The 16,572-nt window shown below is 42.4% G+C and overlaps 1 long non-coding RNA gene across 1 annotated transcript in view; it reads right to left on the minus strand.

Annotated features, from left to right (window-relative positions):
• The window catches only part of LOC146466426 (uncharacterized), a 156,758-nt gene that overhangs the window by 124,414 nt on the left and 15,772 nt on the right, over positions 1–16,572 (minus strand). The gene's annotated exons all lie outside the window — the stretch shown is intronic.

Consider the following 16,572-nt stretch of genomic DNA (forward strand, 5'->3'; position numbering starts at 1 on the left):
TGTGTCCCAACTACGTTTTTTTGGATGCTCTTTCCATTAGCAACATTCCTGATTGAAAATGGCGACCTACCAAAATCGTCACTTTGCTTCCCCGTCCATATAGGGGTGAGTATTTGACTTTGCCTTCGTCATAGTCAAGTGAAAACATTGAAAATGGAATTAGCATGCAAGAAAACCTACTATGGAGTAGGTTTTGTGCCTCCCTTGGGAGCAGACTCATAGAACTGCTCCTGAGGGGGGTAGGGTAGGCCCACCAAAAAGTGCACTTTTGGTTAGGTCGCCAATTTCTAACAAAAATGTGTCCCAACTACGTTTTTTTGGATGCTCTTTCCATTAGCAACATTCCTGATTGAAAATGGCGACCTACCAAAATCGTCACTTTGCTTCCCCGTCCATATAGGGGTGAGTATTTGACTTTGCCTTCGTCATAGTCAAGTGAAAACATTGAAAATGGAATTAGCATGCAAGAAAACCTACTATGGAGTAGGTTTTGTGCCTCCCTTGGGAGCAGACTCATAGAACTGCTCCTGAGGGGGGTAGGGTAGGCCCACCAAAAAGTGCACTTTTGGTTAGGTCGCCAATTTCTAACAAAAATGTGTCCCAACTACGTTTTTTTGGATGCTCTTTCCATTAGCAACATTCCTGATTGAAAATGGCGACCTACCAAAATCGTCACTTTGCTTCCCCGTCCATATAGGGGTGAGTATTTGACTTTGCCTTCGTCATAGTCAAGTGAAAACATTGAAAATGGAATTAGCATGCAAGAAAACCTACTATGGAGTAGGTTTTGTGCCTCCCTTGGGAGCAGACTCATAGAACTGCTCCTGAGGGGGGTAGGGTAGGCCCACCAAAAAGTGCACTTTTGGTTAGGTCGCCAATTTCTAACAAAAATGTGTCCCAACTACGTTTTTTTGGATGCTCTTTCCATTAGCAACATTCCTGATTGAAAATGGCGACCTACCAAAATCGTCACTTTGCTTCCCCGTCCATATAGGGGTGAGTATTTGACTTTGCCTTCGTCATAGTCAAGTGAAAACATTGAAAATGGAATTAGCATGCAAGAAAACCTACTATGGAGTAGGTTTTGTGCCTCCCTTGGGAGCAGACTCATAGAACTGCTCCTGAGGGGGGTAGGGTAGGCCCACCAAAAAGTGCACTTTTGGTTAGGTCGCCAATTTCTAACAAAAATGTGTCCCAACTACGTTTTTTTGGATGCTCTTTCCATTAGCAACATTCCTGATTGAAAATGGCGACCTACCAAAATCGTCACTTTGCTTCCCCGTCCATATAGGGGTGAGTATTTGACTTTGCCTTCGTCATAGTCAAGTGAAAACATTGAAAATGGAATTAGCATGCAAGAAAACCTACTATGGAGTAGGTTTTGTGCCTCCCTTGGGAGCAGACTCATAGAACTGCTCCTGAGGGGGGTAGGGTAGGCCCACCAAAAAGTGCACTTTTGGTTAGGTCGCCAATTTCTAACAAAAATGTGTCCCAACTACGTTTTTTTGGATGCTCTTTCCATTAGCAACATTCCTGATTGAAAATGGCGACCTACCAAAATCGTCACTTTGCTTCCCCGTCCATATAGGGGTGAGTATTTGACTTTGCCTTCGTCATAGTCAAGTGAAAACATTGAAAATGGAATTAGCATGCAAGAAAACCTACTATGGAGTAGGTTTTGTGCCTCCCTTGGGAGCAGACTCATAGAACTGCTCCTGAGGGGGGTAGGGTAGGCCCACCAAAAAGTGCACTTTTGGTTAGGTCGCCAATTTCTAACAAAAATGTGTCCCAACTACGTTTTTTTGGATGCTCTTTCCATTAGCAACATTCCTGATTGAAAATGGCGACCTACCAAAATCGTCACTTTGCTTCCCCGTCCATATAGGGGTGAGTATTTGACTTTGCCTTCGTCATAGTCAAGTGAAAACATTGAAAATGGAATTAGCATGCAAGAAAACCTACTATGGAGTAGGTTTTGTGCCTCCCTTGGGAGCAGACTCATAGAACTGCTCCTGAGGGGGGTAGGGTAGGCCCACCAAAAAGTGCACTTTTGGTTAGGTCGCCAATTTCTAACAAAAATGTGTCCCAACTACGTTTTTTTGGATGCTCTTTCCATTAGCAACATTCCTGATTGAAAATGGCGACCTACCAAAATCGTCACTTTGCTTCCCCGTCCATATAGGGGTGAGTATTTGACTTTGCCTTCGTCATAGTCAAGTGAAAACATTGAAAATGGAATTAGCATGCAAGAAAACCTACTATGGAGTAGGTTTTGTGCCTCCCTTGGGAGCAGACTCATAGAACTGCTCCTGAGGGGGGTAGGGTAGGCCCACCAAAAAGTGCACTTTTGGTTAGGTCGCCAATTTCTAACAAAAATGTGTCCCAACTACGTTTTTTTGGATGCTCTTTCCATTAGCAACATTCCTGATTGAAAATGGCGACCTACCAAAATCGTCACGTTGCTTCCCCGTCCATATAGGGGTGAGTATTTGACTTTGCCTTCGTCATAGTCAAGTGAAAACATTGAAAATGGAATTAGCATGCAAGAAAACCTACTATGGAGTAGGTTTTGTGCCTCCCTTGGGAGCAGACTCATAGAACTGCTCCTGAGGGGGGTAGGGTAGGCCCACCAAAAAGTGCACTTTTGGTTAGGTCGCCAATTTCTAACAAAAATGTGTCCCAACTACGTTTTTTTGGATGCTCTTTCCATTAGCAACATTCCTGATTGAAAATGGCGACCTACCAAAATCGTCACTTTGCTTCCCGGTCCATATAGGGGTGAGTATTTGACTTTGCCTTCGTCATAGTCAAGTGAAAACATTGAAAATGGAATTAGCATGCAAGAAAACCTACTATGGAGTAGGTTTTGTGCCTCCCTTGGGAGCAGACTCATAGAACTGCTCCTGAGGGGGGTAGGGTAGGCCCACCAAAAAGTGCACTTTTGGTTAGGTCGCCAATTTCTAACAAAAATGTGTCCCAACTACGTTTTTTTGGATGCTCTTTCCATTAGCAACATTCCTGATTGAAAATGGCGACCTACCAAAATCGTCACTTTGCTTCCCCGTCCATATAGGGGTGAGTATTTGACTTTGCCTTCGTCATAGTCAAGTGAAAACATTGAAAATGGAATTAGCATGCAAGAAAACCTACTATGGAGTAGGTTTTGTGCCTCCCTTGGGAGCAGACTCATAGAACTGCTCCTGAGGGGGGTAGGGTAGGCCCACCAAAAAGTGCACTTTTGGTTAGGTCGCCAATTTCTAACAAAAATGTGTCCCAACTACGTTTTTTTGGATGCTCTTTCCATTAGCAACATTCCTGATTGAAAATGGCGACCTACCAAAATCGTCACTTTGCTTCCCCGTCCATATAGGGGTGAGTATTTGACTTTGCCTTCGTCATAGTCAAGTGAAAACATTGAAAATGGAATTAGCATGCAAGAAAACCTACTATGGAGTAGGTTTTGTGCCTCCCTTGGGAGCAGACTCATAGAACTGCTCCTGAGGGGGGTAGGGTAGGCCCACCAAAAAGTGCACTTTTGGTTAGGTCGCCAATTTCTAACAAAAATGTGTCCCAACTACGTTTTTTTGGATGCTCTTTCCATTAGCAACATTCCTGATTGAAAATGGCGACCTACCAAAATCGTCACTTTGCTTCCCCGTCCATATAGGGGTGAGTATTTGACTTTGCCTTCGTCATAGTCAAGTGAAAACATTGAAAATGGAATTAGCATGCAAGAAAACCTACTATGGAGTAGGTTTTGTGCCTCCCTTGGGAGCAGACTCATAGAACTGCTCCTGAGGGGGGTAGGGTAGGCCCACCAAAAAGTGCACTTTTGGTTAGGTCGCCAATTTCTAACAAAAATGTGTCCCAACTACGTTTTTTTGGATGCTCTTTCCATTAGCAACATTCCTGATTGAAAATGGCGACCTACCAAAATCGTCACTTTGCTTCCCCGTCCATATAGGGGTGAGTATTTGACTTTGCCTTCGTCATAGTCAAGTGAAAACATTGAAAATGGAATTAGCATGCAAGAAAACCTACTATGGAGTAGGTTTTGTGCCTCCCTTGGGAGCAGACTCATAGAACTGCTCCTGAGGGGGGTAGGGTAGGCCCACCAAAAAGTGCACTTTTGGTTAGGTCGCCAATTTCTAACAAAAATGTGTCCCAACTACGTTTTTTTGGATGCTCTTTCCATTAGCAACATTCCTGATTGAAAATGGCGACCTACCAAAATCGTCACTTTGCTTCCCCGTCCATATAGGGGTGAGTATTTGACTTTGCCTTCGTCATAGTCAAGTGAAAACATTGAAAATGGAATTAGCATGCAAGAAAACCTACTATGGAGTAGGTTTTGTGCCTCCCTTGGGAGCAGACTCATAGAACTGCTCCTGAGGGGGGTAGGGTAGGCCCACCAAAAAGTGCACTTTTGGTTAGGTCGCCAATTTCTAACAAAAATGTGTCCCAACTACGTTTTTTTGGATGCTCTTTCCATTAGCAACATTCCTGATTGAAAATGGCGACCTACCAAAATCGTCACTTTGCTTCCCCGTCCATATAGGGGTGAGTATTTGACTTTGCCTTCGTCATAGTCAAGTGAAAACATTGAAAATGGAATTAGCATGCAAGAAAACCTACTATGGAGTAGGTTTTGTGCCTCCCTTGGGAGCAGACTCATAGAACTGCTCCTGAGGGGGGTAGGGTAGGCCCACCAAAAAGTGCACTTTTGGTTAGGTCGCCAATTTCTAACAAAAATGTGTCCCAACTACGTTTTTTTGGATGCTCTTTCCATTAGCAACATTCCTGATTGAAAATGGCGACCTACCAAAATCGTCACTTTGCTTCCCCGTCCATATAGGGGTGAGTATTTGACTTTGCCTTCGTCATAGTCAAGTGAAAACATTGAAAATGGAATTAGCATGCAAGAAAACCTACTATGGAGTAGGTTTTGTGCCTCCCTTGGGAGCAGACTCATAGAACTGCTCCTGAGGGGGGTAGGGTAGGCCCACCAAAAAGTGCACTTTTGGTTAGGTCGCCAATTTCTAACAAAAATGTGTCCCAACTACGTTTTTTTGGATGCTCTTTCCATTAGCAACATTCCTGATTGAAAATGGCGACCTACCAAAATCGTCACTTTGCTTCCCCGTCCATATAGGGGTGAGTATTTGACTTTGCCTTCGTCATAGTCAAGTGAAAACATTGAAAATGGAATTAGCATGCAAGAAAACCTACTATGGAGTAGGTTTTGTGCCTCCCTTGGGAGCAGACTCATAGAACTGCTCCTGAGGGGGGTAGGGTAGGCCCACCAAAAAGTGCACTTTTGGTTAGGTCGCCAATTTCTAACAAAAATGTGTCCCAACTACGTTTTTTTGGATGCTCTTTCCATTAGCAACATTCCTGATTGAAAATGGCGACCTACCAAAATCGTCACTTTGCTTCCCCGTCCATATAGGGGTGAGTATTTGACTTTGCCTTCGTCATAGTCAAGTGAAAACATTGAAAATGGAATTAGCATGCAAGAAAACCTACTATGGAGTAGGTTTTGTGCCTCCCTTGGGAGCAGACTCATAGAACTGCTCCTGAGGGGGGTAGGGTAGGCCCACCAAAAAGTGCACTTTTGGTTAGGTCGCCAATTTCTAACAAAAATGTGTCCCAACTACGTTTTTTTGGATGCTCTTTCCATTAGCAACATTCCTGATTGAAAATGGCGACCTACCAAAATCGTCACTTTGCTTCCCCGTCCATATAGGGGTGAGTATTTGACTTTGCCTTCGTCATAGTCAAGTGAAAACATTGAAAATGGAATTAGCATGCAAGAAAACCTACTATGGAGTAGGTTTTGTGCCTCCCTTGGGAGCAGACTCATAGAACTGCTCCTGAGGGGGGTAGGGTAGGCCCACCAAAAAGTGCACTTTTGGTTAGGTCGCCAATTTCTAACAAAAATGTGTCCCAACTACGTTTTTTTGGATGCTCTTTCCATTAGCAACATTCCTGATTGAAAATGGCGACCTACCAAAATCGTCACTTTGCTTCCCCGTCCATATAGGGGTGAGTATTTGACTTTGCCTTCGTCATAGTCAAGTGAAAACATTGAAAATGGAATTAGCATGCAAGAAAACCTACTATGGAGTAGGTTTTGTGCCTCCCTTGGGAGCAGACTCATAGAACTGCTCCTGAGGGGGGTAGGGTAGGCCCACCAAAAAGTGCACTTTTGGTTAGGTCGCCAATTTCTAACAAAAATGTGTCCCAACTACGTTTTTTTGGATGCTCTTTCCATTAGCAACATTCCTGATTGAAAATGGCGACCTACCAAAATCGTCACTTTGCTTCCCCGTCCATATAGGGGTGAGTATTTGACTTTGCCTTCGTCATAGTCAAGTGAAAACATTGAAAATGGAATTAGCATGCAAGAAAACCTACTATGGAGTAGGTTTTGTGCCTCCCTTGGGAGCAGACTCATAGAACTGCTCCTGAGGGGGGTAGGGTAGGCCCACCAAAAAGTGCACTTTTGGTTAGGTCGCCAATTTCTAACAAAAATGTGTCCCAACTACGTTTTTTTGGATGCTCTTTCCATTAGCAACATTCCTGATTGAAAATGGCGACCTACCAAAATCGTCACTTTGCTTCCCCGTCCATATAGGGGTGAGTATTTGACTTTGCCTTCGTCATAGTCAAGTGAAAACATTGAAAATGGAATTAGCATGCAAGAAAACCTACTATGGAGTAGGTTTTGTGCCTCCCTTGGGAGCAGACTCATAGAACTGCTCCTGAGGGGGGTAGGGTAGGCCCACCAAAAAGTGCACTTTTGGTTAGGTCGCCAATTTCTAACAAAAATGTGTCCCAACTACGTTTTTTTGGATGCTCTTTCCATTAGCAACATTCCTGATTGAAAATGGCGACCTACCAAAATCGTCACTTTGCTTCCCCGTCCATATAGGGGTGAGTATTTGACTTTGCCTTCGTCATAGTCAAGTGAAAACATTGAAAATGGAATTAGCATGCAAGAAAACCTACTATGGAGTAGGTTTTGTGCCTCCCTTGGGAGCAGACTCATAGAACTGCTCCTGAGGGGGGTAGGGTAGGCCCACCAAAAAGTGCACTTTTGGTTAGGTCGCCAATTTCTAACAAAAATGTGTCCCAACTACGTTTTTTTGGATGCTCTTTCCATTAGCAACATTCCTGATTGAAAATGGCGACCTACCAAAATCGTCACTTTGCTTCCCCGTCCATATAGGGGTGAGTATTTGACTTTGCCTTCGTCATAGTCAAGTGAAAACATTGAAAATGGAATTAGCATGCAAGAAAACCTACTATGGAGTAGGTTTTGTGCCTCCCTTGGGAGCAGACTCATAGAACTGCTCCTGAGGGGGGTAGGGTAGGCCCACCAAAAAGTGCACTTTTGGTTAGGTCGCCAATTTCTAACAAAAATGTGTCCCAACTACGTTTTTTTGGATGCTCTTTCCATTAGCAACATTCCTGATTGAAAATGGCGACCTACCAAAATCGTCACTTTGCTTCCCCGTCCATATAGGGGTGAGTATTTGACTTTGCCTTCGTCATAGTCAAGTGAAAACATTGAAAATGGAATTAGCATGCAAGAAAACCTACTATGGAGTAGGTTTTGTGCCTCCCTTGGGAGCAGACTCATAGAACTGCTCCTGAGGGGGGTAGGGTAGGCCCACCAAAAAGTGCACTTTTGGTTAGGTCGCCAATTTCTAACAAAAATGTGTCCCAACTACGTTTTTTTGGATGCTCTTTCCATTAGCAACATTCCTGATTGAAAATGGCGACCTACCAAAATCGTCACTTTGCTTCCCCGTCCATATAGGGGTGAGTATTTGACTTTGCCTTCGTCATAGTCAAGTGAAAACATTGAAAATGGAATTAGCATGCAAGAAAACCTACTATGGAGTAGGTTTTGTGCCTCCCTTGGGAGCAGACTCATAGAACTGCTCCTGAGGGGGGTAGGGTAGGCCCACCAAAAAGTGCACTTTTGGTTAGGTCGCCAATTTCTAACAAAAATGTGTCCCAACTACGTTTTTTTGGATGCTCTTTCCATTAGCAACATTCCTGATTGAAAATGGCGACCTACCAAAATCGTCACTTTGCTTCCCCGTCCATATAGGGGTGAGTATTTGACTTTGCCTTCGTCATAGTCAAGTGAAAACATTGAAAATGGAATTAGCATGCAAGAAAACCTACTATGGAGTAGGTTTTGTGCCTCCCTTGGGAGCAGACTCATAGAACTGCTCCTGAGGGGGGTAGGGTAGGCCCACCAAAAAGTGCACTTTTGGTTAGGTCGCCAATTTCTAACAAAAATGTGTCCCAACTACGTTTTTTTGGATGCTCTTTCCATTAGCAACATTCCTGATTGAAAATGGCGACCTACCAAAATCGTCACTTTGCTTCCCCGTCCATATAGGGGTGAGTATTTGACTTTGCCTTCGTCATAGTCAAGTGAAAACATTGAAAATGGAATTAGCATGCAAGAAAACCTACTATGGAGTAGGTTTTGTGCCTCCCTTGGGAGCAGACTCATAGAACTGCTCCTGAGGGGGGTAGGGTAGGCCCACCAAAAAGTGCACTTTTGGTTAGGTCGCCAATTTCTAACAAAAATGTGTCCCAACTACGTTTTTTTGGATGCTCTTTCCATTAGCAACATTCCTGATTGAAAATGGCGACCTACCAAAATCGTCACTTTGCTTCCCCGTCCATATAGGGGTGAGTATTTGACTTTGCCTTCGTCATAGTCAAGTGAAAACATTGAAAATGGAATTAGCATGCAAGAAAACCTACTATGGAGTAGGTTTTGTGCCTCCCTTGGGAGCAGACTCATAGAACTGCTCCTGAGGGGGGTAGGGTAGGCCCACCAAAAAGTGCACTTTTGGTTAGGTCGCCAATTTCTAACAAAAATGTGTCCCAACTACGTTTTTTTGGATGCTCTTTCCATTAGCAACATTCCTGATTGAAAATGGCGACCTACCAAAATCGTCACTTTGCTTCCCCGTCCATATAGGGGTGAGTATTTGACTTTGCCTTCGTCATAGTCAAGTGAAAACATTGAAAATGGAATTAGCATGCAAGAAAACCTACTATGGAGTAGGTTTTGTGCCTCCCTTGGGAGCAGACTCATAGAACTGCTCCTGAGGGGGGTAGGGTAGGCCCACCAAAAAGTGCACTTTTGGTTAGGTCGCCAATTTCTAACAAAAATGTGTCCCAACTACGTTTTTTTGGATGCTCTTTCCATTAGCAACATTCCTGATTGAAAATGGCGACCTACCAAAATCGTCACTTTGCTTCCCCGTCCATATAGGGGTGAGTATTTGACTTTGCCTTCGTCATAGTCAAGTGAAAACATTGAAAATGGAATTAGCATGCAAGAAAACCTACTATGGAGTAGGTTTTGTGCCTCCCTTGGGAGCAGACTCATAGAACTGCTCCTGAGGGGGGTAGGGTAGGCCCACCAAAAAGTGCACTTTTGGTTAGGTCGCCAATTTCTAACAAAAATGTGTCCCAACTACGTTTTTTTGGATGCTCTTTCCATTAGCAACATTCCTGATTGAAAATGGCGACCTACCAAAATCGTCACTTTGCTTCCCCGTCCATATAGGGGTGAGTATTTGACTTTGCCTTCGTCATAGTCAAGTGAAAACATTGAAAATGGAATTAGCATGCAAGAAAACCTACTATGGAGTAGGTTTTGTGCCTCCCTTGGGAGCAGACTCATAGAACTGCTCCTGAGGGGGGTAGGGTAGGCCCACCAAAAAGTGCACTTTTGGTTAGGTCGCCAATTTCTAACAAAAATGTGTCCCAACTACGTTTTTTTGGATGCTCTTTCCATTAGCAACATTCCTGATTGAAAATGGCGACCTACCAAAATCGTCACTTTGCTTCCCCGTCCATATAGGGGTGAGTATTTGACTTTGCCTTCGTCATAGTCAAGTGAAAACATTGAAAATGGAATTAGCATGCAAGAAAACCTACTATGGAGTAGGTTTTGTGCCTCCCTTGGGAGCAGACTCATAGAACTGCTCCTGAGGGGGGTAGGGTAGGCCCACCAAAAAGTGCACTTTTGGTTAGGTCGCCAATTTCTAACAAAAATGTGTCCCAACTACGTTTTTTTGGATGCTCTTTCCATTAGCAACATTCCTGATTGAAAATGGCGACCTACCAAAATCGTCACTTTGCTTCCCCGTCCATATAGGGGTGAGTATTTGACTTTGCCTTCGTCATAGTCAAGTGAAAACATTGAAAATGGAATTAGCATGCAAGAAAACCTACTATGGAGTAGGTTTTGTGCCTCCCTTGGGAGCAGACTCATAGAACTGCTCCTGAGGGGGGTAGGGTAGGCCCACCAAAAAGTGCACTTTTGGTTAGGTCGCCAATTTCTAACAAAAATGTGTCCCAACTACGTTTTTTTGGATGCTCTTTCCATTAGCAACATTCCTGATTGAAAATGGCGACCTACCAAAATCGTCACTTTGCTTCCCCGTCCATATAGGGGTGAGTATTTGACTTTGCCTTCGTCATAGTCAAGTGAAAACATTGAAAATGGAATTAGCATGCAAGAAAACCTACTATGGAGTAGGTTTTGTGCCTCCCTTGGGAGCAGACTCATAGAACTGCTCCTGAGGGGGGTAGGGTAGGCCCACCAAAAAGTGCACTTTTGGTTAGGTCGCCAATTTCTAACAAAAATGTGTCCCAACTACGTTTTTTTGGATGCTCTTTCCATTAGCAACATTCCTGATTGAAAATGGCGACCTACCAAAATCGTCACTTTGCTTCCCCGTCCATATAGGGGTGAGTATTTGACTTTGCCTTCGTCATAGTCAAGTGAAAACATTGAAAATGGAATTAGCATGCAAGAAAACCTACTATGGAGTAGGTTTTGTGCCTCCCTTGGGAGCAGACTCATAGAACTGCTCCTGAGGGGGGTAGGGTAGGCCCACCAAAAAGTGCACTTTTGGTTAGGTCGCCAATTTCTAACAAAAATGTGTCCCAACTACGTTTTTTTGGATGCTCTTTCCATTAGCAACATTCCTGATTGAAAATGGCGACCTACCAAAATCGTCACTTTGCTTCCCCGTCCATATAGGGGTGAGTATTTGACTTTGCCTTCGTCATAGTCAAGTGAAAACATTGAAAATGGAATTAGCATGCAAGAAAACCTACTATGGAGTAGGTTTTGTGCCTCCCTTGGGAGCAGACTCATAGAACTGCTCCTGAGGGGGGTAGGGTAGGCCCACCAAAAAGTGCACTTTTGGTTAGGTCGCCAATTTCTAACAAAAATGTGTCCCAACTACGTTTTTTTGGATGCTCTTTCCATTAGCAACATTCCTGATTGAAAATGGCGACCTACCAAAATCGTCACTTTGCTTCCCCGTCCATATAGGGGTGAGTATTTGACTTTGCCTTCGTCATAGTCAAGTGAAAACATTGAAAATGGAATTAGCATGCAAGAAAACCTACTATGGAGTAGGTTTTGTGCCTCCCTTGGGAGCAGACTCATAGAACTGCTCCTGAGGGGGGTAGGGTAGGCCCACCAAAAAGTGCACTTTTGGTTAGGTCGCCAATTTCTAACAAAAATGTGTCCCAACTACGTTTTTTTGGATGCTCTTTCCATTAGCAACATTCCTGATTGAAAATGGCGACCTACCAAAATCGTCACTTTGCTTCCCCGTCCATATAGGGGTGAGTATTTGACTTTGCCTTCGTCATAGTCAAGTGAAAACATTGAAAATGGAATTAGCATGCAAGAAAACCTACTATGGAGTAGGTTTTGTGCCTCCCTTGGGAGCAGACTCATAGAACTGCTCCTGAGGGGGGTAGGGTAGGCCCACCAAAAAGTGCACTTTTGGTTAGGTCGCCAATTTCTAACAAAAATGTGTCCCAACTACGTTTTTTTGGATGCTCTTTCCATTAGCAACATTCCTGATTGAAAATGGCGACCTACCAAAATCGTCACTTTGCTTCCCCGTCCATATAGGGGTGAGTATTTGACTTTGCCTTCGTCATAGTCAAGTGAAAACATTGAAAATGGAATTAGCATGCAAGAAAACCTACTATGGAGTAGGTTTTGTGCCTCCCTTGGGAGCAGACTCATAGAACTGCTCCTGAGGGGGGTAGGGTAGGCCCACCAAAAAGTGCACTTTTGGTTAGGTCGCCAATTTCTAACAAAAATGTGTCCCAACTACGTTTTTTTGGATGCTCTTTCCATTAGCAACATTCCTGATTGAAAATGGCGACCTACCAAAATCGTCACTTTGCTTCCCCGTCCATATAGGGGTGAGTATTTGACTTTGCCTTCGTCATAGTCAAGTGAAAACATTGAAAATGGAATTAGCATGCAAGAAAACCTACTATGGAGTAGGTTTTGTGCCTCCCTTGGGAGCAGACTCATAGAACTGCTCCTGAGGGGGGTAGGGTAGGCCCACCAAAAAGTGCACTTTTGGTTAGGTCGCCAATTTCTAACAAAAATGTGTCCCAACTACGTTTTTTTGGATGCTCTTTCCATTAGCAACATTCCTGATTGAAAATGGCGACCTACCAAAATCGTCACTTTGCTTCCCCGTCCATATAGGGGTGAGTATTTGACTTTGCCTTCGTCATAGTCAAGTGAAAACATTGAAAATGGAATTAGCATGCAAGAAAACCTACTATGGAGTAGGTTTTGTGCCTCCCTTGGGAGCAGACTCATAGAACTGCTCCTGAGGGGGGTAGGGTAGGCCCACCAAAAAGTGCACTTTTGGTTAGGTCGCCAATTTCTAACAAAAATGTGTCCCAACTACGTTTTTTTGGATGCTCTTTCCATTAGCAACATTCCTGATTGAAAATGGCGACCTACCAAAATCGTCACTTTGCTTCCCCGTCCATATAGGGGTGAGTATTTGACTTTGCCTTCGTCATAGTCAAGTGAAAACATTGAAAATGGAATTAGCATGCAAGAAAACCTACTATGGAGTAGGTTTTGTGCCTCCCTTGGGAGCAGACTCATAGAACTGCTCCTGAGGGGGGTAGGGTAGGCCCACCAAAAAGTGCACTTTTGGTTAGGTCGCCAATTTCTAACAAAAATGTGTCCCAACTACGTTTTTTTGGATGCTCTTTCCATTAGCAACATTCCTGATTGAAAATGGCGACCTACCAAAATCGTCACTTTGCTTCCCCGTCCATATAGGGGTGAGTATTTGACTTTGCCTTCGTCATAGTCAAGTGAAAACATTGAAAATGGAATTAGCATGCAAGAAAACCTACTATGGAGTAGGTTTTGTGCCTCCCTTGGGAGCAGACTCATAGAACTGCTCCTGAGGGGGGTAGGGTAGGCCCACCAAAAAGTGCACTTTTGGTTAGGTCGCCAATTTCTAACAAAAATGTGTCCCAACTACGTTTTTTTGGATGCTTCTTCTATTTGCAAGGTTCCCTTTGCATTGTGGGTAACGGGGGACATTTTTGACGCGGAATACACATTTCGGAGATTAGAGAAAAAGAATTATAAGTCTAAAACCAACTCTTCATTTCCCGAATTCGATCGCGAGATAGGTTAGCAAATGGGCCACAACTCACGATGATACCGGCTAAACTAAAGATTACCGTGGACAGGAGTTTTGAAGAGTTGGTGATAAACTTTCCGTCTGGATCGATCCACCAGCCATCGCCAAAACAAGTGGGCTTAAAAGCGCTTTTAACGATGGAAGAATGGAAGACACGTCTCAGTTCTTTGAAATGTGCCAGTGACTTGCGGGTATCGGGACTTTATGATGTCCCTTAACCACCAGACGGCTCAAAAATCGAGAATAACTACGCCACATGAATGTAATATCACGACTGCGAACGCTCATTAACATAAGCTTTCCTTCCCGCCAGAGGACGTCACTATGCTGTGCGAAATGACTATTTCCCAGATTCTCTCGTCTTTTCATCCTTGCACAACGACAACGAAAACTATGGATTCATTCATTGCTTCTTTACATTTCCAAAGAGTAAGTTACCATTAACATCTAGCTTGTAGTTCTGTACTATAACAGTAACGACATTAAAACAGTTAAAACAAAGCATATAACTTTTAAAGTACCAACTCAATTCGTCATTAAGGACGGTGCCAACTAATACCGAAGTATTTTTGTGTGGCTTATGACTATGCGGGAAAAGCAGATCTTAGCAAGGCCTCTTGAAATCCAAAAAGAAAATTGGGGGTAACCACGCATTTTTCAGAGATAATTAAGCCATAATATCTCTAAAAAGCGCCAAAATATAAAGGAATATATGGGATTTTTTTTCCTTAATTGAAGCTTAATTATCTCTGAAAAATGCATGGCTACCCCAAATTTTCTTTTGAGATACCAAAAGCACTTGCTAAGTTCTGCTTTCTCCGTATAGTTTTAAACCGCGCAAAATTATCCCTGTATTAGTGGGCACCACCCATAGGAAACCCGAGTATCTCGCGATGCGCAGAACGTATGCGCAGTAACAATAATAGGCACCGTCGTTAAATTCCATCGCTATTTCTCAATGCAATGCAATCCAGGGATGTCAAGGGAACACTGCCTGACATTTCCTAGAAATTAAACACTGCAGAAAAATTTACACTTACCTTAACCCTTTATGCCCTAACAGTGATCAGCATCAAATGTCTCTTTGTAATGAAAATGCTTATTCAACTCTTGAGGTAATGAGAATTTAGCATATGATCACCCAAGCTGTATTCTCTTGAGATTTTAATAGTAATGAGACAGAAACGTTCTATTTTCTAGAGAGTTAAACTGGTTTTTCAAATTTATAGCTCACAAATTTCATCTTTGAGACAAAGGATGACATATGAAACCAATAATTAAGCAAATTAAATGACTACTGATGGATTGAGCTTGATGTCAAGGCAGCCATGTTGGTGTAACAGGAACAACAATTTTTTCTCCTGAGAGTTTACTTCAATTTTTGTGTAACCAAATGTTCTTTTTATGGGTACACCAACATGGCAGCAATAATAAAAAAAAAACAAAAAAAACAAAACAAAGGCCTATTCATTAAGTAATTAAAGCAGAAATGGGAAATATTGTCATTTGAGTGCCATGCATCATATTTTTTTGCAATATGGAACTAACCCCATTAGTGTCCCATTAGCCCTGGATAAGCATACACCATCACATCACTACATTGCTTGAAGCAAGAACTTAATTCCATTTTGTCAACAATAAAACTTTATTGAGTCAATTTTAAAAATATTAATGGCACAAAAAAAATAACAATGGTTGGGAATTAGCTAACACTAGCTTTTTGTAAATGAAGAAAAACCTTGTGTCTAAATCGTAACCCTTGTTTTTTCAACCTACTTGTCAGTGTTTGGATATCTGATGAAACATTCTTCCTTGTGCTTGATATATTACATCCACACTTTTCCATTTTACGGGCCATGTTGACAAGAATTATCAAATTACAGCTGAAATTACTCAAGCACATTCCCTATTATTCTTATTACGGAAAATTACACCTCCAGAAACTTAGACAGGAAGTTCCAGTATAAAAGGGGCCTGACCTGCCCATTCTTACCTTCAGCTCTTCACCAAGGTAAACAACTAACAAACATGCATTTTTTTTTGGAAAAACTAGTATTGACAACTTTGGCTTAGTTTTCGGTATGAACCCTGTTAAGCCAATTAAAAAACAAATCTTCATATTGCTGTTGTGATAGTAAGAAATTTGCAGAGGAGAATTGAGTCAGCAAAGATACCACAACCGAATGGTGTGAAAGGAAAGAGGGGCTTGCCCTTTCATAGAGGAACTATTTCTTTAAATCTTAAAACAACCTGTCCTATTCAAACTACGATTGACTAGGTTTGCCATTATGTTGACAAAGAGCATGGCTGTTATGAAAATCTCTACTATAATCATTTATCAATCTGCATTCACTTTCATTGGGGTGCCTGCTTAACAATCATAATGGAAAATACAAAGTTCATATACAGTGTAGATCTATATTGGAAATGAACCCACTGCATAGACTGCAATTTTGCCAGATTGACAGTGCTGTGTGGAAAACCAGTAGTCAGCTCTCTCTGGTGACTTCCATTCCACCTGTTTAATTAGAATGCCAACACCGTTGCCTGTTAAGGCTCTAAAATGTTTACTCTGCAGATATTTGCATGTCTGCATGACATGTTTACTGCTAATTTATTGCACAGTTGGAATTGAAATCATCAGAAAGAAAGCTGTTTTGTTTGTTATATTTTAAACCAGGTGAAGCCAGAAACTGGAGCTCATAAGCTCAATTCCTCCAGTTCTGGCTTGCCTGTTATCAAGTTAAGCATACAAATTTATCATAAATTATGTGTATGTATAAGTAAGTCTGACAATGAAAGAACATTTTCTTCCTCTACAAAACAATGTTTTCACTTCTTTAAGGGAAATAAAAATCTTTCTAGAGGTAATGAGCAGAGTATAGTGTGTAAGCCCCTTAAATACATGTAGTTGATACAAATGCACATTAGTTACAAATTACAGTAGACTGTAGAAGTTATCGCATCCCTATTGACAAAGAAGCTGTTGAGTATGAATGTCTCATTAACCTTGGGAACATTATCATGC

Source organism: Pavona decussata, unplaced genomic scaffold, assembly GCF_977016875.1.
Source record: "Pavona decussata unplaced genomic scaffold, jaPavDecu1.1 SCAFFOLD_143, whole genome shotgun sequence".
In the NCBI taxonomy this organism is placed as follows: domain Eukaryota; kingdom Metazoa; phylum Cnidaria; class Anthozoa; order Scleractinia; family Agariciidae; genus Pavona; species Pavona decussata.